General features: G+C 41.8%; 1 protein-coding gene across 9 annotated transcripts in view; it reads left to right on the top strand.

The window, feature by feature from the left end:
• Positions 1-25,485, top strand: part of LOC110488308 (semaphorin-6D) — a 136,180-nt gene that overhangs the window by 7,523 nt on the left and 103,172 nt on the right. For all 9 annotated transcript variants that reach the window (XM_036971696.2, XM_090228419.1, XM_090228422.1 and 6 more), the window contains one exon: positions 18,767-18,929. The gene's annotated coding sequence lies outside the window, so the exon portion shown is untranslated. The remainder of the gene's footprint in view (positions 1-18,766; positions 18,930-25,485) is intronic.

Consider the following 25,485-nt stretch of genomic DNA (forward strand, 5'->3'; position numbering starts at 1 on the left):
ATGCTTGGGGTCATTGTCCTGTTGGAACATACAGTTGAAGTCGGAAGTTTACATACACCTTAGCCAAATACATTTAAACTCAGTTTTTCACAATTCCTGACATTTAATCCTAGTAAAAATTCCCTGTCTTACGTCAGTTAGGATCACCACTTTATTTTAAGAATGTGAAATTTCAGAATAATAGTAGAGAATGATTTATTTCAGCTTTGGTTTCTTTCATCACATTCACCTTGGGTCAGAAGTTTACAAACACTCAATTAGTATTTGGTAGCAATGCCTGACTCGGATCAAACATTTCGGGTAGCCTTCCACAAGCTTTCCACAATAAGTTGGGTGAATTCTGTCCCATTCCTCCTGACAGAGCAGGTGTAACTGAGTCAGGTTTGTAGGCATCCTTGCTCGCACACACTTTTTCAGTTCTGCACACATTTTCTATAGAATTGAGGTCTTTGTGATGGCCACTCCAATACCTGAACTTTGTTGTCCTTAAGCCATTGTGCCACAACTTTGAAAGTATACTTGGGGTCATTGTCCATTTGGAAGACCCATTTGCGACAAAGCTTTAACTGACGTCTTGAGATGTTGCTTCACTATATCCACATAATTTTCCTACCCCATGATGCCATCTATTTTGTGAAGTGCACCAGTCCCTCCTGCAGCAAAGCACCCCCACAACATGATGCTGCCACCCCCATGCTTCACGGTTGGGATGGTGTTCTTCGGCCTGCAAGCATCCCCCTTTTTCCTCCAAACGTAACGATGGTCATTATGGCCAAACAGTTCTATTTTTGTTTCATCAGACCAGAGGACATTTCTCCAAAAAGTACGATCTTTGTCCCCATGTGCAGTTGCAAACTGTATTCTGGCTTTTTTTATGGTGGTTTTGGAGCAGTGGCTTCTTCCTTGCTGAGCGGCCTTTCAGGTTATGTCGATACAGGACTTGTTTTACTGTGGATATAGATACTTTTGTACCGGTTTACTCCAGCATCTCCACAAGGTCCTTTGCTGTTGTTCTGGGATTGACTTGCACTTTTCGCACCAAAGTACGTTCATCTCTAGGAGACAGAACGCCCTTCCTTCCTGAGCAGTATGACGGTTGTGTGGTCCCATGGTGTTTATACTTGCGTACTATTGTTTGTACAGATTAACGTGGTACCTTCAGGTGTTGTGCAGGTCTACAATTATTTTTCTGAGGTCTTGGCTGATATCTTTTGATTTTCCCATGATGTCAAGCAAAGAGGCACTGAGTTTGAAGGTAGGCCTTGAAATGGATCCACAGGTACACCTCCAATTGACTCAAATGATGTCAATTAGCCTATCAGAAGCTTCTAAAGCTATGACATTTTCTGGAATTTTCCAAGCTGTCAACTTAGTGTATGTAAACTTCTGACCAACTGGAATTGTGATACAGTGAATTATAAGTGAAATAATTTGTCTGTAAACAATTGTTGGAAAGATTGCATGAGTTTTAATGACTCCAACCTAAGTGTATGTAAATTTCCAACTTCAACTGTATATTTGGGGAAGGGTATAAAACGTCGTCTTCTTTTTAAATAGTGAGCCGACATGTTTTCAGCACTTTTTTATTTCCATGACTGATCAAAACAAATGTTATTATGCTCTTTCTTGTCTCTCTGCAGCAGACATATACATCAAATTGCAATAAAATCTCAGTTTTGAATCGCAATACATTTAGAACCGTGAGAATCACAATACATATAGACTATCGTGTTATTATTGTATCACGAGTTCTCTGGAATTTAACCAGCCCTACTCTTTAGTTTTTATTAAACCCTCCACCACCCCCCCCCTCTTCGGAGGACAAATATCATCGTTTTTTTACACCTTCATTTGCTACATATACATATATTTTTACATTTGACATACTTTTAAATAAAGCAGTCACATAACAATAATACATTACCAAACATCAGCTCTTTAATCCCACCCCCTCAGCCACTCTCAGCCCATCCCACCTATCACCATAGACCACCCTTGTTTGGTTTCTATGTGCCATAAATCGTTCAATTGTGCTGTGATGTTTGACAAAAAGTTTGAACCTTTCTAATCGTGTATTATCCACAGATTGTGAGCTGAAGATGAAAATCTTTCCTATGAGTATTATTATATTATTTATTGACTGACAGCCCTACCTCTTCTCACATCATAAACTTTTATCTCTTCTCTTCTTCTCTTGTCCCACCAGCTTTTCAATCTATCTCCAAATTTCTCCCACAATTTCCTAATCTCTTCCACTCTATTCTATTGCCCTATTATTGGTTCTGTCCACACAGATCCATAACACTATTTTTATTGCATTACGTGGGAGGAACAGAAAGCCAGATCTTTATAGTGTTTTGCTTTTAGCATTGCTATAGGCATGTATTTGGTAAGAGATGATAGTTTGTCCAATTCGGCAGCAACGGGTCTCTGCCCAGTGTAAAGTCATGTCAGAGTATGTAAATACCATGATGCAATTGCCTCCTGTAGAAATTAAGGATCTGTGAAATGCTGCTCCGTCGTCATGGTCGGGGGATTTCGGTTGACGCCTAGTGTTGTAGCTCAGCGGTAATCTCCGCATGCCTGTGTAGACTCCCCATGATCCTCCCTGCTGCATGCGATGAAAACATTTCTGCAAATCTATCGGAAGACTTCTTTCACAGTTTGCCACTCACTAGCTAGCTTTGACCTAATGTCGCGATCCACGAACCCAGCACACTCTCCCCGAATGACTTAATGACCTTTTCACATGTGAGTTTCAAACATCTCTAACGGTCGCCCCTGTGTGAGTTTTTTTTTATGTGCTTAATGTCAGAATGCACTCACTGTTCCAAAACCAAGGCACGCTGCCTGCAAAAGGATCTATAGGCTATGATACAACTTGTCAGTTTCAAATGATTTTCTAACAAGTTTTATTTTCCAACAACAGTTTTAGGTGTGTTCCGCCTCCTCGTTAATTCACACAGAAATAGCCTATTTAACTATTGCGGACAATTTATGTTTGAGGATTTACTGAGCTGTCTTTGACGAGAGCCCAAGCACTTCCCCAGTGTTTCCCGAGAACAAGTACACAGGCATTTGCGCATCTCCAGTCAGAACATAACTTGCACAAACTTTTTCCCCCTGGCACATTTTCCGGCTGGTGTCCAGCATTGCCTTCTTGTTGTTTTCCTTGCTAATAATAACTTTGGACATGTGTGTGTTCCTATCAAAGTAAGTACCTTATTATGTTATCATTATAGTTTCTGTATATCGTGTTGTTTCTACTGTAGCACACCGTAAGTATGTATGGAGCATCATGTATTTACTGTTTCATTCACATGTTTTCAAGTACTGGTGACAAATCATGCATTCTGATTCTTGCATAGATTGTAATGGACACATATGATGTGTATAAAATACTTTTTGGAAGGTTGTACTGATTTATGATGAGCCAATGCTAAGCAAAATGCCAGCTATTCGTGGCACCATGTTTGTTGACGTCATACAATGCACTCTGGTTGTCGTCTGTCAGACCAAAGATATAACAAAATGAGGTATATAACAAAATGAGGTAAAGGGGATGGTTCACCCGACTGACTTAGTTACAATCTATCATTACTGAGGGTTTCCAGTTTAGACACCCCTTTGCAGGTGTTTTATTTTTATTTACCTTATAAACTTTCCTGTGTTTGCCACCCATTTATGGATAAATCCCCCGTCATATTAATATTTACTGCGTCATATACCCCCACGATAACTTCCCCCATTTCTATCCCCTATGGACTTGAAATCCTCAACAAACCCCCTTAACCTCTCTGAACCACCCATCCCGGTTCCGCTATAATTGTCATCAGCAATGCTGAATAGCATAGCGCCACAGTCAAATAATATTACTAGAAAATATTCATATTCATGAAATCACAAGTGCAATATTGCAAAACACAGCTTAACCTTTTGTTAATCCACCTGTCGTCTCAGCGAATGCAATACAAGCGTTTGTGTAAGTTTATCGATCGCTCGACAAAACAATAAGTACACTTAGGTTCAGGTAACTTGGTCACGAAAATCAGAAAAGCAATCAAATTAATAGTTTACCTTTGATGATCTTCAGATGTTTTCACTCACGAGACTCCCAGTTAGACAACAAATGTTCCTTTTGTTCCATAAAGATATTTTTTATATCCAAATACCGTTAGTTTGGTGCGTTATGCCCAGGAATCCACCGGAAAAAGCGGTCACAACAACGCAGAAAAAAATTCAAAATTATATCCATAATGTCCACAGAAAAATGTCAAACGTTTTTTATAATCAATCCTCAGGGTGTTTTTCAAATATCTATTCGATAATATATCAACCGGGACAGTTGGCTTTTCACTAGGACCGGGAGTAACAATGGCCGCCTTTCTCTTTTGCGCACAACTCACTCTGAGAGCCCTCACCTCTACACTTACCCAATGGGGTCGTTCACGCTCATTCTTCAAAATAAAAGCCTGAAACTATGTCTAAAGGCTGTTGACACATTAGGGAAGCCATAGAAAAAGGAATCTGGTTGATATCCCTTTAAATGGGCAATAGGGATGCATAAAAACAGAGGGGTTTCAAAAACAGGGGACTTCCTGATTGGATTTTCATCAGGTTTTAGCCAGCAATATCAGTTCTGTTTAACTCACAGACAAAATTTTGACCGTTTTGGAAACTTTAGAGTGTTTTCTATCCTAATCTGTCAATTACATGCATATTCTAGCATCTGGTCCTGAGAAATAGGCGGTTTACTTTGGGAACGTTATTTTTCCCAACATAAAAATAGTGCCCCCTAGCTTAAAGAGGTTAAAATGGTTTCACCCAAATCTGGCAACGCTGTTTAGCTTTCTCTCTACGGTTAGTCTAGGCAATAGGCTTGTATTTGGGGTGATGATCTGTGAGGTGATAACATTTTATTTGCTTTGTGATTTGTCAAACTGTAAATGACTTGTCAAGTCATGTGCTCTGGTTCTGGTATACACTGTAACAAGTACATTGAAGATTTGTAATATGCTGAAAAATGGCCAAACAAACAATTTTCTGGGCAATAGGCGCAACCAACTTTGACTTTGTTTACTTGCATCTTATAGTGAATGGCATTCTGGGATTAGGGAGTTTTTGCTTGTCAAACAACTCTCCTTCCGTGGCCTCCAACTGCTCTTAAACGCAAGTAAAACTAAATGCATGCTATTCAATCGATCACTGCCCGCACCTGCTTGCCCGTCCAGCATCACCACTCTGGACGGCTCTGACTTCGAATATGTGGACAACTACAAATACCTAGGTGTCTGGTTAGACTGTAAACTCTCCTTCCAGACTCACATGAAGCATCTCCAATCCAAAATTAAATCTAGATTCGGCTTCCTATATCGCAACAAAGCATCCTTCACTCATGTTGCCAAACACCCTCGTAAAACTGACCATCCTACCGATCCTCAACTTCAGTGATGTCATCTATAAAATAGACTCAAACACTCTACTCAACAAACTGGATGCAGTCTATCACAGTGTCATCCGTTTTTTCACCAAAGCCCCATACACTATCCACCATTGCGACCTGTACGCTCTCGTTGGCTGGCCCTCGCTTCATACTTGTCGACAAACCCACTGGCTACAGGTTATCTACAAGTCTCTGCTAGGTAAAGCCCCACCTTATCTCAGCTCACTGGTCACCATAGCAGCACCCACCCGTAGCACGCGCTCCAGCAGGTATATCTCACGGGTCACCCCCAAAGCCAATTCTTCCTTTGGTCGTCTTTCCTTCCAGTTCTCTGCTGCCCATGACTGGAACGAATTGCAAAAATCTCTGAAGCTGGAGACTCACATCTCCCTCACTAGCTTTAAGCACCAGCTGTCAGAGCAGCTTACATATCACTGCACCTGTACATAGCCCATCTGTAAACAGCCCATCTATCTACCTACCTCAGCCCCATACTGGTATTTATTTATTTATTTTTGCTCCTTTGCACCCCAGTATCTCTATCTGCACATTCATCTTCTGCCGATCTACCATTCCAGTGTTTAATTGCTATATTGTAATTACTTCGCCACCATGGCCTATTTATTTCCTTAACTTACCTCATTTGCACTCACTGTATATAGACTTTTTGTTTTCTTTTGTTCTACTGTATTGACTGTATATTTTGTTTATTCCATGTGTAACACTGTGTTGTTGTATGTGTCGAATTGCTACGCTTTATCTTGGCCAGGTCGCAGTTGCAAATGAGAACTTGTTCTCAACTAGCCTACCTGGTTAAATAAAGGTGAAATAAAAATAAAAAACATAAACAAACATGGCTGCCATCATAAAGCATTTAGCTGCTGTTAGCTTAGCTGACACACACTTATTTTCTAAACAATATTACATTTCTCCCTTGGGCTCATAAGAGCCGTTGTACATTGTAAACAAGTCTAGCTGTTAGGTACCCAATGTTTTAATTTTTTTCCCCCCTCTCTCAGCGCAGCCTGTTATTTAGACTTGTTTATGAAATGAGTTTGGTTGTGGAAGTTCCGTGTGATGCTTAGATGATGACGTTCACATTTATCTTTTACAATAAAAGGTGAGATTGTGGAATAAAGTTGTGAAGACATTTATTTCCCATCAGAACAAAACATTGTTTAGATGCTTTTCAGACAACAATGCTGTTTGTTGCATCATACAGTGCATCCGGGAAGTATTCAGAACCCTTGACTTTTTCCACATTTTGTTATGTTCCAGCCTTATTGTAAAATGGATTAAATAGTTTTCCGCCCTCATCAATCTACACAAAATACCCCATAATGACAAAGCAAAAACAGGTTTTTAGAAATATCACATTTACATAAGTATTCGGACCCTTTACTCAGTACTTTGTTGAAGCACCTTTGGCAGCATTTACAGCCTCAAGTCTTCTTGGGTATGACGTTGCAAGTTTGGCACATCTGTATTTGAGTTTCTCCCATTCTTCTCTGCAGATCCCCTCAAGCTCTATCAGGTTGGATGGGGAGCGTCACTGCCCATCAAGTCCGGGCCCTGGCTGGGCATTCAGAGACTACTCCCAATGTCACTCCTGTGTTGTCTTTGTTGTGTGCTAATTGTCGTTGTCCTGTTGGAAGGTGAACCTTCCCCCAGTCTGAGGTCCTGTGCGCTCTGGAGCAAGTTTTCATCAAGGATCTGTCTGTACTTTGCTCCGTTCATCTTTGGCTCAATCCTAACTAGTCTCTCAGTCTGCCACCACCATGCTTCACCATAGGGATGGTGCCAGGTTTCCTCCAGATGTGATGCTTGGCATTCAGGCCAAAGAGTTCAGTCTTGGTTTCATCAGACCAAGAATCTTGTTTCTCCTGGTCTGAGAGTCCTTTAGGTGCCTTTTGGCAAACTCCAAGCGGGCTGTTATGTGCCTTTTTACAGAGGAGTGGCTTCCGCCTGGCCACTCTACCATAAAGGCCTGATTGGCGAAGTGCTGCAGAGATGGTTGTCCTTCTGGAAGGTTCTCCCATCTCCACAGAGGATGTCTTTCAGAGCTCCGATCAGGTCCTTGGTCACTTCCCTGACCGAGCCCTTCTCCCCCGATTGCTCAGTTTGGCCGGGCGGATAGTTCTAGGAAGAATCTTGGTGCTTCCAAACTTCTTCCATTTAAGAATGATGGAGGCCACTGTGTTCTTGGGGACCTTCAATGCTGCAGACATTTTTTGGTACCCTTCCCCAGATCTGTGCCTGGACACAATCCTGTCTCAGAGTTCTACAGACAATTCCTTCAACCTCATGGCTTGGTTTTTGCTCTGACATGCACTGTCAACTGTGGGCCCTTATATAGACATGCATGTGCCTTTCCAAATCATGTCCAATCAATTTACTCCAATCAAGTTGTAGAAACATCTCAAGGATGATCAATGGAAACAGGATTCACCCAAGCTCAATTTCGAGTCTCATAGCAAAGGGTCTGAATACATATGTAAGGTATTTCTATAAACCTGTTTTCGCATTGTCATTATGGGGTATTGTGTGTAGATTGATTGATATTTAATCCATTTTAGAAGAAGGATGTAACATAACAAAATGTGGAAAAGGTCAAAGGGTCTGAATACTTTCTGAATGCACTGCACGTTCTGTTTCTACTGTTCGAATCACATATTTGCGATGGTACGCTGCAGGGACTACTCAACAATGACCACAAATATGTGATCGTATGTGTCAAAGGGTTAGTTGTCAACACATGCCCTCCATACAAGGTAGGCCATCATTGTAAAAAATAATTTGTTCATTAACTGACTTGCCTGACTTGCCAGCTTATTTGCTTTGCTCCTTTTAAAAACCGGCTGACTTTTAAAGCCAGGGACAGGTTTAAATTATAAATAAGGTTCAAAGGGGCTTCGGGGTGCTTGTGCCAAATGATCTCTACTTTTATTCACTTAATGATAGTGTATCTCTTTCCTGCTTCATTGATTAGCTGTTGGCAAATAAAATGGCTGAAGAGTCATTTCTGCGACTGGCCTGCTTCAAAGGGAGATCGGGGGTAGCTAAATCAGTTTTACGGTTGATGGTGTCTGCTGATATGCAGCACAGAGACTGTTTTATGAGTTTTATTGGTGAGGCGCGGAGATAACACAAGTCATTGCGTGGAGGAAGGCCTATTCTGTAGGGGGGGTTTTGCGGATGCAGGCTTGCCAGTTTTTATCAACTTCTTGCTTCTTTCGTGCCCTCTTTTTTCCTCTGTCTTGCTCCTACTGTTTTTTTTGTTGCCTCATTGCTTGTTTGCTCACTTGCTTGCTTGAAGTTGAAGTGCAGGTGCTGACAAACACAACATTCAAACTCCTTAGCACAAGCGTTCCAGGAATGTGAAAGTAGAAGCAAGCAAAGTGGGGTGAAGGGAGGGGGGATTTTTATTTTAAGAAAGATCCCGCGGAATTCCTTAGTGTTCCGAAAGAGGGGGGAGGAGGAGGAGGGGGGAGAGAGAGAGAGAAAAGCCGTGCTGAGGAAAGATTGAGAGGCCATGGACGCTCAAGATCTTTAACTTTGTCCCAGTCTGATGAGGATTGAGAAAAGTCCAAAAAAGGAGAAGAAAGAGCTCTCCAAAATGTACAGCTGGAAGCTGTCTCTTCCAAGCACTTAAAACGTTGCAGAAACAACGCCTTTTTGCAACACATGGAGCTTAGTGGAAAAGATGGTCTCTGTAAGTGTTCCAAGGCCTCTCTATGGCAATTAATGGAACAATAATTACAGTAGCGCGGTTAGACAACAGAGAAATTTGACTTTGTTAGAATACACACAACAGATGATTTGGTGTGGTTAAATTGCCAGCTGATGCCATTAAAAAAAAAAAATCTGTAATCAGGTTGAGAGATGAAATGAGGCATAAAATGGAAGGAGCCAGAGATTGGATTTCTGCACTTCAGAGCTGTTCAATGGGTTTCATATTCATTTATTGCTCCCCTATCTCCTCAATCCCTACCAGCATGTGTTGCACATGACTCCCATTATTCTTAAAGGTCCTCAATTACCTCTTGTGTACAAATAGTTTACACCAGGACCTAGCCTAGATGTTTAATTCACTGATCCACATTCAGTCTATCTGGCTTTGGCAAACAATGGCGTCACCAGTAAGAGATGGAACGGCAGTTGACAGCCTGGCGACTGGAAGGAGGACAGGAAGCAGGTGACAAAGATGGAGTGTTCCATGTCCTCTTCTCGCTCTCTCTCTTCGCTCTCTCTCTTCCTCCACCCTTTCTGTCTAACTCATGCTGGACCAGAACCAAACATCTGGTTTGTGTCTTAGGACTTGGTGGCGGGGACTTAGTATATGAGGAGAGAGGGGTTTGACTGGTGTTCGGGCTTCGGTTTGGAAAAGGGGTTATGTTTAAACCTGGGAGTGCGTGAAGGGGACAGAGGGTCAAGGGGTGCAGAGGTTGCAATGCGGTTGAAGCACTGCCTGTACCCAAACCTCGCCTCCTAATGAGGGGAGCGCTGATGGAGGAAGATAACTGGCTATGTTGCTAACTCTGGATTATAAGGATTGTAAACATCATTGCCACTCTTTCACCTGAAGCAGCTTGTAGGTCTCAAAGACCAATACTGTATTTGATCTGGCTGGAGCTATATTGAGCAGTTTTAAGTGTGTGTGTGACTGATTCACTTTGTTTTTGTTTTTCCTAAAACAGTGCATCCAGAATAAACTCTCACCTTTTGCTAAAATGTTGCCCTCTGACCTTTAATGTGGCACCTTTAATAAAATGGCTTGTCTTTAAAATTGTATTTAGGTGCATCCAGGAAATCATTTGAGCAATGAGATATACCTCACACCCACATCACAAGGGGCAGTAAAAGGCCATAAAAACAAACTACCCTTGGGAATAGGGAAATGCAAGAGGCAATCAAACTTTAAATCAAATCTAATTTTATTAGTCACATGCGCCGACTACAACAGGTGTAGTAGACCTTACAGTGAAATGTTTACTTACGAGCCCCTAATCAACAATGCAGTTTTAAAAAATACAGATAATAATAAGAGATAAAAGTAACGACTTTACTCGTTAGGTGACTGCCCTTTGAAGTGTCAAGGTAGGTATGGGAGTTACAGCGTGGGGTTTAGCCCCATCGGCCATTGTCACGTTTCATTTGTTTACGTCAAAACGTTAAAAATGAAGTAAAAAGGTCTTGACGGAAAATATACAAATATAAACGCAACATGTAAAGTGTTGATCCCATCTTTTATTTGAGATCATGAAACATCACAGAAATGTTCCATACGCACAAAAAGCTTATTTCTCTCAAAATGTGTGTACAAATTTGTTTACATCCCTGTTAGTGATAATTTATCCTTTACCAAGATAATCCATCCACCTGACTGGTGTGGTATATCAAGAAGATGATTAAACAGCATGATCGTTGCAGAGGTGCACCTTGTGCTGGGGACAATAAAATGGCCACTCTAAAATGTGCAGTTTTGTCACACAACACAATGCCACAGATGTCTCAAGTTTTGAGGGCGTGTGCAATTGACATGCTGACTGTAGGTATGTCCACCAGAGCTGTTGCCAGATAATTTAATGTTAATTTCTCTACCATAAGCTGCCTCCAATGTCATTTTAGAGAATTTGGCAGTACGTTCAACCGGCCTCACAACCGCAGATCTCGTGTAACCACGCCAGCCCACATCCGGCTTCTTCACCTGCAGGATCGTCTGAGACCAGCCACCCGGAGAGCTGATGAAACTGTGGGTTTGCACAACTGATGAATTTCTGCACAAACTGTCAGAAACCGTCTCAGGGAAGCTCATCTGCGTGCTCGTCGTCTTCAACGGGGTCTTGACCTGACTGCAATTCAGCATTGTAACCGACTTCAGTATGCAAATAGTCAGCTTTGATGGCCACTGGCACGCTGGAGAAGTGTGCTCTTAACGGATGAATCCGGGTTTCAACTGTACCAGGCAGATGGCTCCCAAGTGGCGCATCGGTCTAAGGCATTGCATCTCACTGTGCAATAGGCATCACTACAGTCCCTGGTTCGATTCCAGACTGTATCACATCCGGCTGTAATTGGGCGTCGCACAATTGGCCCAGCGTCATCCGGGTTTGGCCAGGGTAGGCCGTCATTGTAAATAAGAATTTGTTCTTAACTGACTTTCCTAGTTAAATAAATAAAAAATTATGGCAGACAGTGTGGGCGTTGTGTGGGTGAGCGGTTAGCTGATGTCAATGATGTGAACAGAGTGCCCCATGGTGAGATTATGGTATGGGCAGGCATAAACTACGGACAACAAACACATTTTATTGATGGCAATTTTAATGCACAGAGATACAGTGATGAAATCCTAAGGCCCAGTGTCGTGCCATTCATCCGCCACCACCACCTCATGTTTCAGTGTGATAATGACGGTCCCATGTTGCAAGGATCAGTACACAATTCCTGGAAGCTGAAAATGTCCCAGTTCTTCTATGGCCTGCATTCTCACCAGACATGCCACCCATCGAGCATGTTTAGGATACGCTGAATTGACGTGTACTGTACGACAGACAGTATGTTCCAGTTCCTGCCAATATCCAGCTACTTCGCACAGCCATTAAAGAGTGGGATAACATTCCACAGGCCACGGTCAACAGCTTGTTTAACTCTATGCGAAGGAGATGTCACTCACTGCATGAGGCAAATGGTGGTCACACCAGATGCTGACTGGTTTTCTGATCCACACCCCTACGTTTTTTAAGGTAGCTGTGACCAACAGATGCATATCTGTATTCCCATTTTGTGAAATCCATAGATTAGGGCCTAATAAATGTATTTCAATTGACTGATTTTCTTATATGAACTGTAAACTTAGTAAAATCTTTGAAATTGTTGTATGTTGCATTTATATTTTTGTTCAGTGTAATTAGCCTATTGAATTGCAACAGAATACACTTCGAAAAATAAATTGTTGTCGAAGTAGGCCTAAATCCACTCCACTAAGAAAGAGGTTGTGTCACTGGAACCAATCATTTTGCCTGGCTGTAGTGAAAACGGTGGTCCAAATCAGGTCTCCATCCTTCCATTCACGGAGAGTAATGTTCTTAATTAACAGTTAGCACTAATGTCTTCCTCTTTCCATATACTCGGCTGTTTCGAGTCACTGGGATAGATATTGGGTTAGCAGAGCTTTCATTTCCCTGCCAGTATGGAAATCAATGTTCAGCAGGCCCAGTTTCTTTAAGGCCTAGATTAGCATGATCATGTCAGAGTAGTGGGAGTAACTAATCAGATTCTCGTAGTGCTCGTGCAGCTATTATCATACGAAACACACCATTAGTGGGAATGGTATTCTGCCAATCCCTCACCATTCAATTATTTTAACTAGTTTCTTGGAAAGACGTATCAGAAATGGAACAGTGCGTGGTAAGCAGAGATGGACTGCCTTAAACCGCTATATGATGTTACCCGCTGTGTTTTTATATTACTCTGAACATCTATTGAGGCTGATCGCTCATGTTTGTCTGACTCTGAAGTAGACTGAAATTAGTCTGTTTTGGCCTTATATGAACCAGAATGGACAATACTCTAAAGTGCATTGCAAACATTTTGGTACAGTTTCTGACCTAAACTATACAAGTAGCTCAACAATGCTATTCCCAGTTTGCTGCATGTCAAAACAATTATTAGCTAGCCAGGCTCTTGATCCTGGAGGGGATTCCCTTCTGTTACCAAGTGAATGCATGATTTTTGAAGAAGCTAGCCACTTAGCTACTAAATTAGGAAAGCAAACCAAATGTTTACATTTATATTTTAGAAGATTCTCCTAACCATGATTGCTCTTGTAAGTCGCTCTGGATATAAGTGCCTTGCTCAAGGGCACATCGTTCGATTTTTCACCTGGTCGGCTCTGGGATTCGTTCCAGCAACCTTGCTGGAACGCTAGTTCCTATGGGTCCCATTTCTGTCTGGAGGCTCTGTCAGGCCATAAGTCAACTGTGTAGGTGTATCGTTGGACCAGCTACTGATTTGCCCTGACGTCTCTCTCGCTCGCTCCTTTTCTACCGCTCTCTTTCTGCTTCTTGCTCCCTCTCTCTCGCACACACTATCTTAGGGCATACCTAGGTCAACTCTTGTCTAGGCCAGGGGGGTTGGCATGTTGAAAATCTGAAGAGCCTCTCGATATCTCTAGTCAGGTAGTAGATTGGACTGGTGGTGAGAGAGGTGGATTGTTCACATGAAGCAGGGCTATGCTGTTCATTATCTCACAATTCTTTGGGATGGGGTAAGAAGTGTCTGTCGAAAACAAGCTGCTTTGCCCTGAAGCACTCCAGTCCTTCGGTCAAGTATGGTCAAAGCAATGCATCTCTCTCTCTTTTCTCTCTCGCTCTCGCTTAAATTCTAATTCAATATGCTTTATATATGACTGACAAGGTCAATGTTGCCAAAGCGAAGTGATATACATAACAATTTGATGAATAGAAGCTATAATAATACATAAATAAATATACACAGTACCAGTCAAAAGTTTGGACACACCTACTCATTCCAGAGTTTCTCATTATTTGTACTATTATTCTACATTGTAGAATAATAGTGAAGACATCAAAACTATGAAATAACATATGTGGAATCATGTGGTAACCAAACAAGTGTTAAACATATCAATATATTTTATATTTGAGATTCTTTAAAGTAGGCACCCTTTGCCTTGATGATGGCTTTGCACACTCTTGGCATTCTCTCTATTTTAATGTTCATGAAATAATTTGCCATTTTATATTTGGCTTTGTAATCAGAATCTTCAAGTATTTAATTAAAAAGGTTTGTCAAAGACTTTCAAACCTGGTCCACAGAAATCTTGAAATTATTCTTCACTGTTCTGTTATTTTAGACCGTAATCCCACCCATTGTTGAACATGCTTTTTTGGCAAACATCTAACTAGTCCTAGAGTGTTATGAGTAGGCAATTCGGTCACAACACAGATCTGAAATGTTCTTCAACCCTCGACCTGCTTGGCTGACCTCCTGCCCAGTCTGCCCACAGCAAAACATGCTTTGGTCTTATAGCGAGGGAGGAGTGATTGGGTTTTGAGATTTAATCACATTTCTGGTTTTCTGTGGTGATCTGAACCACAATGGGCACACTTAGGACCCAGAACAAGGGCCGGATTCAGTTAAACTAGAAACGTCCTGCCCCAGGCTAATTCCCAGTGACAGATCCTTTGTTGATGGGCTAGCTACTTTAGGAGGGAAACAAGAAACCCCCTATTGACAAGGTAACAAGCCATGACAGGAGAAATGGTTTCTTTGGAAAAGGGCTTAAATTGACCCAGGAACAGATTTAAGGGGAAAAACAAGGATTTTGGGGTAGTGGAAGTAGGTTTCCTAAAGTCATGACAATAGCTCATTTCTCCTGCTAAAGGTTTGCTGTGTCTCCCCTTAACCTCTAAAACTGGGGGAGAGTTGAGTTTGAGGTTAGTTCAACTGTTAGCACAGAACACACGGGCATGGTTTTGATAAATCTCAGCTGAGCTCAAAGGCTCTGGTTTGTGTCTTGGGGCACAGGTTGCCAAGCTCTACTGTTCAGGGAGAACACGCTCAGCTGCCCGCACCCTTCTCAGTACCATTCTCTGTACTCTACCACTTTGGTTATTCCGGCTGTGGTGTTTTCTGATTGCAGAGGATGTATTTTGGCCTCCACAACTTCCCAGCAGCTTTCCATTTTAGATCGCATACCAACCAATGGGCTCATTTTCAAAGGCCTGACGTATAGACCCCCTACTAGTGGCACTTATCTGAAGCATGGCACCACCCTGAACAATGATGACACTATCAGTGTTCAGAATGCCCTTTTCCAACATTTCCTCTTATGTAGGAAGAGACCATGACATTTTGGCTGGCTTCAACGCTTAACCACCATGAGTTTGGGCCAACCGCCTGATATCCGAGTCTGGCTGGGGTGCCCTGCTCAGAGAATGATTTCCCCTTGCGCTCAGTAAGCGAGTTGTGTTGAGCTGCGTTTGAGGGAGAGGGAAAAAAACTCCCCAAGCAGCTGTGCTGAGAGCCTGTGCTAAACACAATCAGGAAGTCGACGGGGGAGGCAGCGTGTTTTTGGCAGGGCGAAGGCAAGCGCCACGGCACATTTGATAGACCCTCTGGAAACGTCAAACGTGGGCGGCCCTGCCCCCCTGACACCAGATGGCAGTCAGTTGCATTCCACTTGGCCCGGGCTGCGCATGGAATAGGCCTCTGTCTTTCTGTGTATTGTTAACTAGCGACGGTTTAGCCAGGAAAAGCGGCCCATGCTGTATAAAACAGATCTGGTTCACTTTGGAAAGACATAGTCGGTTGGATTCCAGCACAAACGTATCTGATCCAAAAGACACACTGACCTGCCGATTGCCCCAATTCCCCCTCATTCTCTTCAGAACATGAAGACGTTCTGCCTTTTTGGCTGATATGTAGCTGTGCTCCTGGGGGGGCTACTCTCAATATAGGAACTAGTGGTCTGTGGGTCAGCTGTTTGTGCATCCACACCCGCCCGCAATTGCTAATAACCCATCCGCAACCTCCTGACTGTATGTGATAAAGTGGAAATCTGAGGCCCGTACCCAACCTACAAATATAGAAAATGCGCTATAGGCTATAGTCAAAGACTGACGAATTTTTTGGACGGTGTGCATTTTTTGTTGTTGCCGGATTTAGATCTGTTTCTGCTCATAATTTCTGAAGTTTTGGTAAGGATATTTGTTAGTCAACCTGTTGATAATTAAATGCATGTAGCTTCTCTTTTATCATTATATGTTTCCCTAAAGGACTTTTTTTTTACAGAATAATGTAATAGATCGATTGAATGCTTCCATCTATAGTAGTTGACATCGGTAAAGTTTTCTATGTCATCTTTCACGGAGCAAATACGTTTAGGGACTGGGGAGAAAATACAATAAAAAAAAACAGGAAAGATTTGCTGTGCAAATTGTCAAAATGACATCAGGTTGACCGGTTGTAAAGAAAAAGAAAGCTGCGAAAACAACCCAAGGCGTTTCTGATAAGATTTCAGTTCGGCTTCGATGCATATTTTATGTGGTTGAAATACTGTCAGCTTTTATGATAAAGACAGCACCTTTGAGCATTGTATTCTCTCAAGATGCAGAAAAAAAGAAATCATATTTCTCCAGTCCTGTTCTTTTCCAGGTTTTACCTACATTTGGTGTATAATTTGACTACAAGAAATGCTTAATTCTGTAGGAATTAATATTAAAGCTATGTGAGAGGTTATAAACCTACAGTCAGTGCCCAGATTTCAGTTTCCATTCAACCCATCTAAATAGTAGGCTACAGTTCCCATGACGTGTCATAGGCCTATTGTATTTGAAGTCTCCTCTTGTGACTGTCAAATTTGGATAGCGCCTCACAGTCATCACACATCACACACGATTCGCTGTGTAGGCTATTTGGTGCACGTAGAGTTAAGCCCTACATTTTTAGGTTTATGTACTAATACCAGATCGCCTAAAATAATGGAAGAAAAATCTTAATGTAGCCTATATAAATTACACAAGAATTATACATTGATGTATTTTTTTAAGGTATTGTTTCTCTTTCTTCAACCCGCCCGCCAGCCACCCTTTCCGCCATTCAGCAACACAATATTTAATGACTCTAAACCCGTCCGCCACACAGATACGTCCGCCCCAGGGATTATGGGTTATGAGTCAACCCGCACATCACTAATAGGAACTCATTCACCTACATCTTTGCAACTGACCTAATGCAATCCATGAAGGGCCGAACTGACAGAAAAAAACAAGACAGGGAGTCCATTCAGGGGCAGAATTTCCCACTTCTGAGCTCAGTGTTTACCTGGACTATGGTTCCTAAAGGCGTCTGGCTTTTTAGTAGGACGATGGTAAAAGTGACCGCTGCTGGGCTGGTATATAAACAACCTTGGAGGAATCTGACTCCGCTACAGGGCTACTGAAAACCTCTCAACTACTTATCTGATAGAGTTCAGTGTGTCAAATCGGAGGGCCTGTTCTCCGGACCTCTGGCAGTCTCTATGGGGGTGCCTCAGGGTTCAATTCTCGGGCCGACTCTCTTCTTTGTATACATCAATGATATTGCTCTTGCTGCTGGTGATTCTCTGGTACACCTCTATGCAGACGACACCATTCTGTATACTTTTGGTCCTTCTTTGGACACTGTGTTAACTAACATTCAGACGAGCTTCAAAAGTAAAACTAAATGCATGCTTTTCAACCAATCACTGCCCGCACCTGCTCGCCCGTCCACATCACTACTCTGGACAGTTCTGACTTAGAATACGTGGACAACTACAAATACCTAGGTGTCCGGTTAGACTGTAAACTCTCCTTCCAGACTCACATTAAGCATCTCCAATCCAAAATTAAATCTAGAATCGGCTTCCTATATCGCAACAAAGCATCCTTCACTCATGCTGCCAAACATACCCTCGTAAAACTGACCATTCTATCGATCCTCGACTTCAGTGATGTCATCTATGAAATAGCCTCCAACACGCTACTCAAAAAACTGTATGCAGTCTATCACAGTGCCATCCGTAAAGCCCCGCATTATCTCAGCTCACTGATCACCATAGCAGCACCCACTTGTAGCACGCACTCCAGCAGTTATAACTCACCGGTCACCCCCAAAACCAATTCCTCCTTTGGTCGTCTTTCCTTCCAGTTCTCTGCTGCCAATGACTGGAACGAACTGCAAAAATCTCTGAAGCTAGAGACTCACATCTCCCTCACTAGTTTTAAGCACCAGCTGTCAGAGCAGCTCACAGATCACTGCACCTGTACATAGATGGGCGGTTTACAGATGGGCGATCTACCTACCTCATCCCCATACAGTATTTATTTATCTTGCTCCTTTGCACCCCAGTATCTCTACTTGCACATTCATCTTCTGCACATCTACCATTCCAGTGTTTAATTGCTATATTGTAATTACTTCGCCACCATGGCCTATTTATTGCCTTAACTCCCCCCCCCCCTTTTTTTTACCTCATTTGCACTCACTGTATATAGACTTTTTGTTTTCTTTTGTCCTACTGTATTATTGACTATGTTTTGTTTATTCCATGTGTAACTCTGTTGTTGTATGTGTCGAATTGCTATGCTTTATCTTGGTCAGGTCGCAGTTGCAAATGAGAACTTGTTCTCAACCAGCCTACCTGGTTAAATAAAGGTGAAATAAAAAAAATAAAAAATGAATGAGTTAGAATAAGGATAAATGTGGAGGTGCCGCCTCTTGGCATGCTCAAGCACTCTCTAATGCTCGCTCTGTTTTCTTTACTTTTGTTCCTCACAGGTAATCAGTCAGTTGGGAGGAAGAATTCAGCCCATACCTCTTAAATTCAGAACCCTTCAGAATCCTGTTCTGTCCTCTGATTTGGGATTCCTACTGGATGTTCACTCTGTACCGATTGGCTCATCGAATCCCACTGCCGTTGTTGGACGATTCAGAAGCTGAGGTAAGTCATTCTTTGTCCTTGAAGGAATAGAGAATGACAGCGAGAATGCTAATGTGACATAGTGAAGTAAATCCGAGGAGACACTGAAAAAATAGACCTACTAGTGGAGACTTGAGGCTTACTGTACTTTTAGAGTCCTCTGTGGGGTTTCTTTGTACAAATGTGCCCTGTGGCAGCCAGATTAATCGGTCCAAGTACGAAGCTGGCCTATTTGTTTGATGCGGCCACCCAATAACTTGTGTTTTGAGAAAAATGCTTGTCTCAACAAGCCTCTTTTCTCCTGTAATTGGGTTGAACTTGTGCTGCATCTCTGAGGTTGCCTCAGGGCGCAACGAGGATCCCATGGGAAAGGCTCTGACCTGTTTTGAGTAAGAGCATTGGAACACATCCAGCAACATTTGTTGTTTAAGCAAGGGACCCTTATCTAGGGCATCGGATTACGAATCAAATTTTTTTGCACATTTTTGTTTTTCTGCTGTCGGGCCATTTTCCTGATGTGAACCGTGTTAGCCATGTGAAGTGCCTCTCAGGTGCAGAGTGTGGTCGCATCAAGTCAAGCAGCAATTCCCATTTTGCAACCATAAACTGTCGTTCATTTTCAATAACTTTGACTGCACCCCTTTAGATGTGGACCTTCCATACATTTGCCCATAATGGAAGTGGTCAGACAGTTACTTTTTGGACCTGAATGCCAAAACATTTCGGAGATAGAGATACTCAAAGTTGAGCCATTTAGCATACCCTACCCTACCATGAGACATCCATGTCTTCGTCACTGGAAAATATAAACGGTTGAGTAGGGCTGGTATTGGTATTGATGCACGGATCGGTTTGCGTTTTTACTTTACCTTCTATAACGGTATTTGAGTGTTTGGTTTGTTAAACGTGATAGGCTGTGTTTAACGTCCATTTTTATAGTTTACTTCGCTTCTTGAGTCACCTCAAGAAGCTTTCTCTCCATGCCACTTTCAACAGACCTAGCCCTGCCCCCTGTCACTCAAGGATCGCATTTGTTGTTCCTCCTCCACGAGACACTTGCGTTCAGTCTGCATGGTCAGTGCAGCACATGCAACAATGTTGATGACAACGATGCTGTTTTCTCTTTGCTTCTTATTATAAATCCACTTGTGTTCTATAATTGCACTATTAGTTTGTTTCTAACATCTGCAAACAGCTGGTTTTTATTTTCTTACCAAGTTGGGCCTAAATCGTGTTAGTAATACTAATCACTAGTTAATTGGCTAGCTAATAAATGTACTAAATCAGAGCAAACATAATTAGCTATACAGCTTCATAACACCAGTGATGGTGTAGACCTAAATCAGCATGTTGTTTGTGCAACAGTATCTTCAGAATCAAAGAGGAATACATGAAGCATGAATATGAAAGCTACATGAAGTAGCTAAGAGGGTCCCCTATGAAACACTTATCAACACTTTGGTTCCTACGCTGTCACAACTCTTCCCTGGCATTTTAATTCCTTATCATGTCAAACAGCTGTATAGCTAATTAGGTTTGCTCTGATTCAGTACATTTATTAGCTAACGATTTAGGCCCAACTTGATAAGAAAATAAAAACTAGCTGTGCCCGCTATTCAATTCTAAATATAGAATTAGAATAATCATTCTATATGACTCCAACAGTTCACCCAATTGTTTTGCTGTAAATCGCAAGTCAAATTGCAATTACAATATTTGGTTAAAAATATGGCCTAGATTGTTTGCCAATACCTCGTGCAGACCTATGTGGCAGTGTGGAAATGCTTTTAAATGAGTGCAGAAATGGATGAAAATGCTGAAAAATGACTTTTGGTTGAAGTTGAACATCTAGAATGAAGGAAGACCCATTGAAATCACTGAGAATGTATTTATCACCCTCGGGTCACACACTACTCATTAAGAACATTTTTTATTTGTTTTATTAAAAAATGTCAAATACCGTCCATTTTTGTTTGAATAATGTGATATATCGGAGTTTACGCGCATTTAGAAAGGAATTATTATTATTTTTCTCACTTTTTATTTAAAAAAGTATTTGCAAGGCATTATTAAATAGTTTGACAACCCTGTTAAATGATATCACCCAACCCTACGGTTAAGTTTTATATAATTTAACAGGGTTGTCAAACTATTTAATAATGTCTTGCAAATACTTTTTTTTAAATAAAAAGTGAGGGAAAAAATGATCCTTTCCAAATACGCGGATTCTCCAATGTATCAGCCAAAACATGACACCCACCCTACCCTGTTCTCAATAGCATGCTCTCTCTTAACCAGGCTGTATCACATCCGGCCGTGATTGGGAGTTCCATAGGGCGGTGCAGGTTTGTCCGGGATAGACCATCATTGTAAATAAGAATTTGTTCTTAACTGACTTGCCTAGTTAAATAAAAATACAATTAACTGATGGTGGGCACAACATAAAAACCTCAGAAGATGTAAAATCGGGTCTAAACTACAACATTTGCAAAAATGCTGAATAGTTTACGAGTTAAGAAAATGTACATTGAAGGTAAAAAAATTTTTATTTTTATTAAAACACATTTTTTAAAAGAAATTATAAAAAGTTTTACAACCCTGTTTGTGTCACGTTCGTCATAGTGAGGAGACCAAGGCGCAGCGTGATTTGAATACATTCCTCTTTAATGAAAGAAAGAACACTTAAACAAACTATACAAAACAACAAACCGAACGTGACGCTATATAACAACAGTGCTGAAACAGGCAAGTACGCATAGACAATAACCCACAAAATACCCAAGGAATATGGCTACCTAAATATGGTCCCCAATCAGAGACAACGATAAACAGCTGCCTCTGATTGAGAACCAATCTAGGCAACCATAGACATAAAAACACCTAGACTGGAAAACCCCATAAACATACAAAAACCCTAGACAGGGGAAAAACACATATAGCACCCTCGTCACACCCTGACCTAACCAAAATAATAAAGAAAACAAAGATAACTAAGGTCAGGGTGTGACAGTTTGTAAGCTTTTAAATTACATCAATCTCAACTGTTTATATTTTCCAATGATGAAGACATGGATGTCTCATGGTAGGATAGGGTGTGCAAAATGGCTCAACTTTGAGCACCTCTATCTCCTAAATGTTTTGGCATTCAGGTCCAAAAAGTTACTTTCTGACTACTTCTATCATCGGCAAATATTTATAGAAGCTTTCATTGAAATCAAAAGGGCTGCGGTTAAAAAGTGATTGAAATCAAAAGGGCTGCGGTTAAAAAGTGATTGAAATCAAAAGGGCTGCGGTTAAAAAGTGATTGAAATCAAAAGGGGTGCGGTTAAAAAGTGATTGAAATCAAAAGGGCTGCGGTTAAAAAGTGATTGAAATCAAAAGGGCTGCGGTTAAAAAGTGATTGAAATCAAAAGGGCTGCGGTTAAAAAGTGATTGAAATCAAAAGGGGTGCGGTTAAAAAGTGATTGAAATCAAAAGGGCTGCGGTTAAAAAGTGATTGAAATCAAAAGGGCTGCGGTTAAAAAGTGATTGAAATCAAAAGGGGTGCGGTTAAAAAGTGATTGAAATCAAAAGGGGTGCGGTTAAAAGTGATTGAAATCAAATGAAACGTCCCTTACTGCAAACCTTTTAGGTTGAATTCAGATTATTCCGAATGTATGAAATGTAGAATGTAGGCCTAATTGCTGTACAATTTATGATAATGGTTAAATAACATAGGAACCAAAGTGTCAGGGATCCTTTTTAACGGATTCCTGTGAATCTAACTTGCCTAACTAGATGTCTTTTAGACCCATTATTTGTGCCGTTTTGTAGATGTTCTCTTTTCTAGCAGCTCCACAGGTAATGCTCCATTTCCTAATTTCCTCTCACAGATGAAAGGGCTGAAGCATTGTGGCTTTATGCTGTGGAGCCATTATCGTCTGGAACCATTACTGTCAATCGCTGCTGCCTATTTTACAGTTATTAGCACAAAATGTTCCTTTCTCCATGTGCATTACTTTCCTAGTGGGATTTGGATGACTGCACACTTCAGTGAATTTCAGGTTTACCTCAGATACTCTACATCATTTAAGCGACAACTCAGGACAAAACAAAATAGTCTGATATTTTACATTTCAGGTAAAAGTATTCATAAAATTGAATACATGAAATTGAATAGATTGCAGGCATTAAGTGCCATATCTATTGGCCTGTAGGTCAATATAGTGCTAGCTTTTGTGCTTCAGATGCATTTTTATAGGGGAAGGCATACCTAAGAACATGCTGCTGATATCACAGCTTAGAGACTGACAGAGGAAGGTGGTGATTGGGGGACCAATGACTGTCTCTATAGACAAATGGATGGACAAAGCCATCGATCACGTGACACCATTCATTCCTGCGTGACGACTCAACGGCGCATTGCAGCCAAATGAAGTCGAGTTTGTGGTACCATGATTGTCTTCAGATTTTTTTTTTTTTACACGAAGATTGACCACAAAGATCGCAATTTTTCCATTCACTATAATGGGGATCCTGTTATCTGCTAATAATGCCTGCGGTACCGTGGTCGGTCTTGAACTGCCGTTGCTTCAATGAGAGGGGAAGTCATCCTCCCCTGGGGGGGGGGGGGGGGGGGGGGGGACAGTTCAAATCCATTGACCTTTGACCTCCTGTCGCTAATTTCGTCTCCCCTTCTGCTCAGCTCCTAGCTCTCGTAACGGACAAACAGGGAGTGGTGGGTTAAGGGGGGTACGCTTTGTTGATATTTTCAGACTAGTCATATCCATCAAAAATGTGGGGGTGAAAAGCTAGCCCTGCCCGCTGTGAGCTAATCTGATTTAGCGGGGTCGAGGGAAGAAGGGGAGACGTGGGAGAGGGGAGGCGTTAGCTGCATAATTGGGGTGAGTTGATGCACACAGGGAAACGGAGACGAATGCTGCTAAGCCTTTTGAACTCCAGTCAGGGGTAGATAGGCCTAATACGCCTCGGTTAGACGGCCATTTTGACCATTACTGAGTGGAGATAGAAGAAACCATTAACCTCACTACAGAACTGAGATGTGTTGTTGCTTGTGATTCTTCAAATGTCAGTCAACTTATGTCACTCCACAACTCTTTCATTTGGCTTTTTGCGCATGAAGTGCATCCTTGTTATTTATTTTCCAAGACTTTTGAAGGGTGTCCATTAAGTGACTAGTTGATAAGATATAGCTCACTCACAAATTTGTATTTGTGGTGGAAATGCAACACAGAATCCTTCTGTTGTTTCTCTCAGAAATGACTGTTGTGTTTAGATGGGTTGGAAGTATAATTGAGGTAATGTCGGGGAGAGCATGGGGTCCATGGCAACAAGCCTCCTACCATGTCATGTGACCTCTCACCTATGTGAGAAGGGGCTTTGGGGAATTGTGAACCACAGGGTGGGGAGTCAGAGAGGACATTACACTTATTATAATGTTGCATGGGTTTAACCGCAAGTAGTCAAGTTGTTTCCGGTGTGCCTTCTTATACTTCCATATCAATCTACCATTCCTATTTGGTAAAAGTATATGTATTATCAGGGGAAGCCATCAACCGCCCATTGTCTCCATGTTTTCTCCAAACCTTTTGAAAGCACATGGTGTAAAGGCCTGATCTAAAAGTCTTTAATGGTGGAAGTCAGGTAGAGGAGGGGGTTAAGCTGACAGGTCTGGCTCCCTGGGCAGGGCTTGACTTGAGGAAGGGGGAGATAGAAGCTTGAGCTGCTCAGTCCAGTTGTCAGGGTGGGTCTACTTCTGTCTGTGGATTAAACCGGATCAGATCAGTGCCCCCCTGTAAAGTGCTCTAAGCCCCACCTCCTTGAGCCCAGAACGGCAGATGGACTGTTGCCATGTGAAGGTATTTCCCCTAATTTAAACAGGCACTGTCAAGTTGTGGTGGCATAGACAATGGGGTGATGGTGTACTTGTCCTGGGTTGGCTTGATTTTAGCCTCACTTGGAGACTGCCCTGTTTGGTGGCATTAAGAGAGTGGGCTAGGGAGGGATACACATGTTCTGAGGTATAGATGAAGGTCAAAGGTACAGTGCCTTGCGAAAGTATTCGGCCCCCTTGAACTTTGCGACCTTTTGCCACATTTCAGGCTTCAAACATAAAGATATAAAACTGTATTCTTTTGTGAAGAATCAACAATAAGTGGGACACAATCATGAAGTGGAACGACATTTATTGGATATTTCAAACTTTTTTAACAAATCAAAAACTGATAAATTGGGCGTGCAAAATTATTCAGCCCCTTTACTTTCAGTGCAGCAAACTCTCTCCAGAAGTTCAGTGAGGATCTCTGAATGATCCAATGTTGACCTAAATGACTAATGATGATAAATACAATCCACCTGTGTGTAATCAAGTCTCCGTATAAATGCACCTGCACTGTGATAGATAGTCTCAGAGGTCCGTTAAAAGCGCAGAGAGAATCATGAAGAACAAGGAACACACCAGGCAGGTCCGAGATACTGTTGTGAAGAAGTTTAAAGCCGGATTTGGATACAAAAAGATTTCCCAAGCTTTAAACATCCCAAGGAGCACTGTGCAAGCGATAATATTGAAATGGAAGGA

The sequence above is a fragment of the Oncorhynchus mykiss genome, chromosome 30 (assembly GCF_057628025.1).
Source record: "Oncorhynchus mykiss isolate SJ-2025 chromosome 30, ASM5762802v1, whole genome shotgun sequence".
In the NCBI taxonomy this organism is placed as follows: Eukaryota; Metazoa; Chordata; class Actinopteri; order Salmoniformes; family Salmonidae; genus Oncorhynchus; species Oncorhynchus mykiss.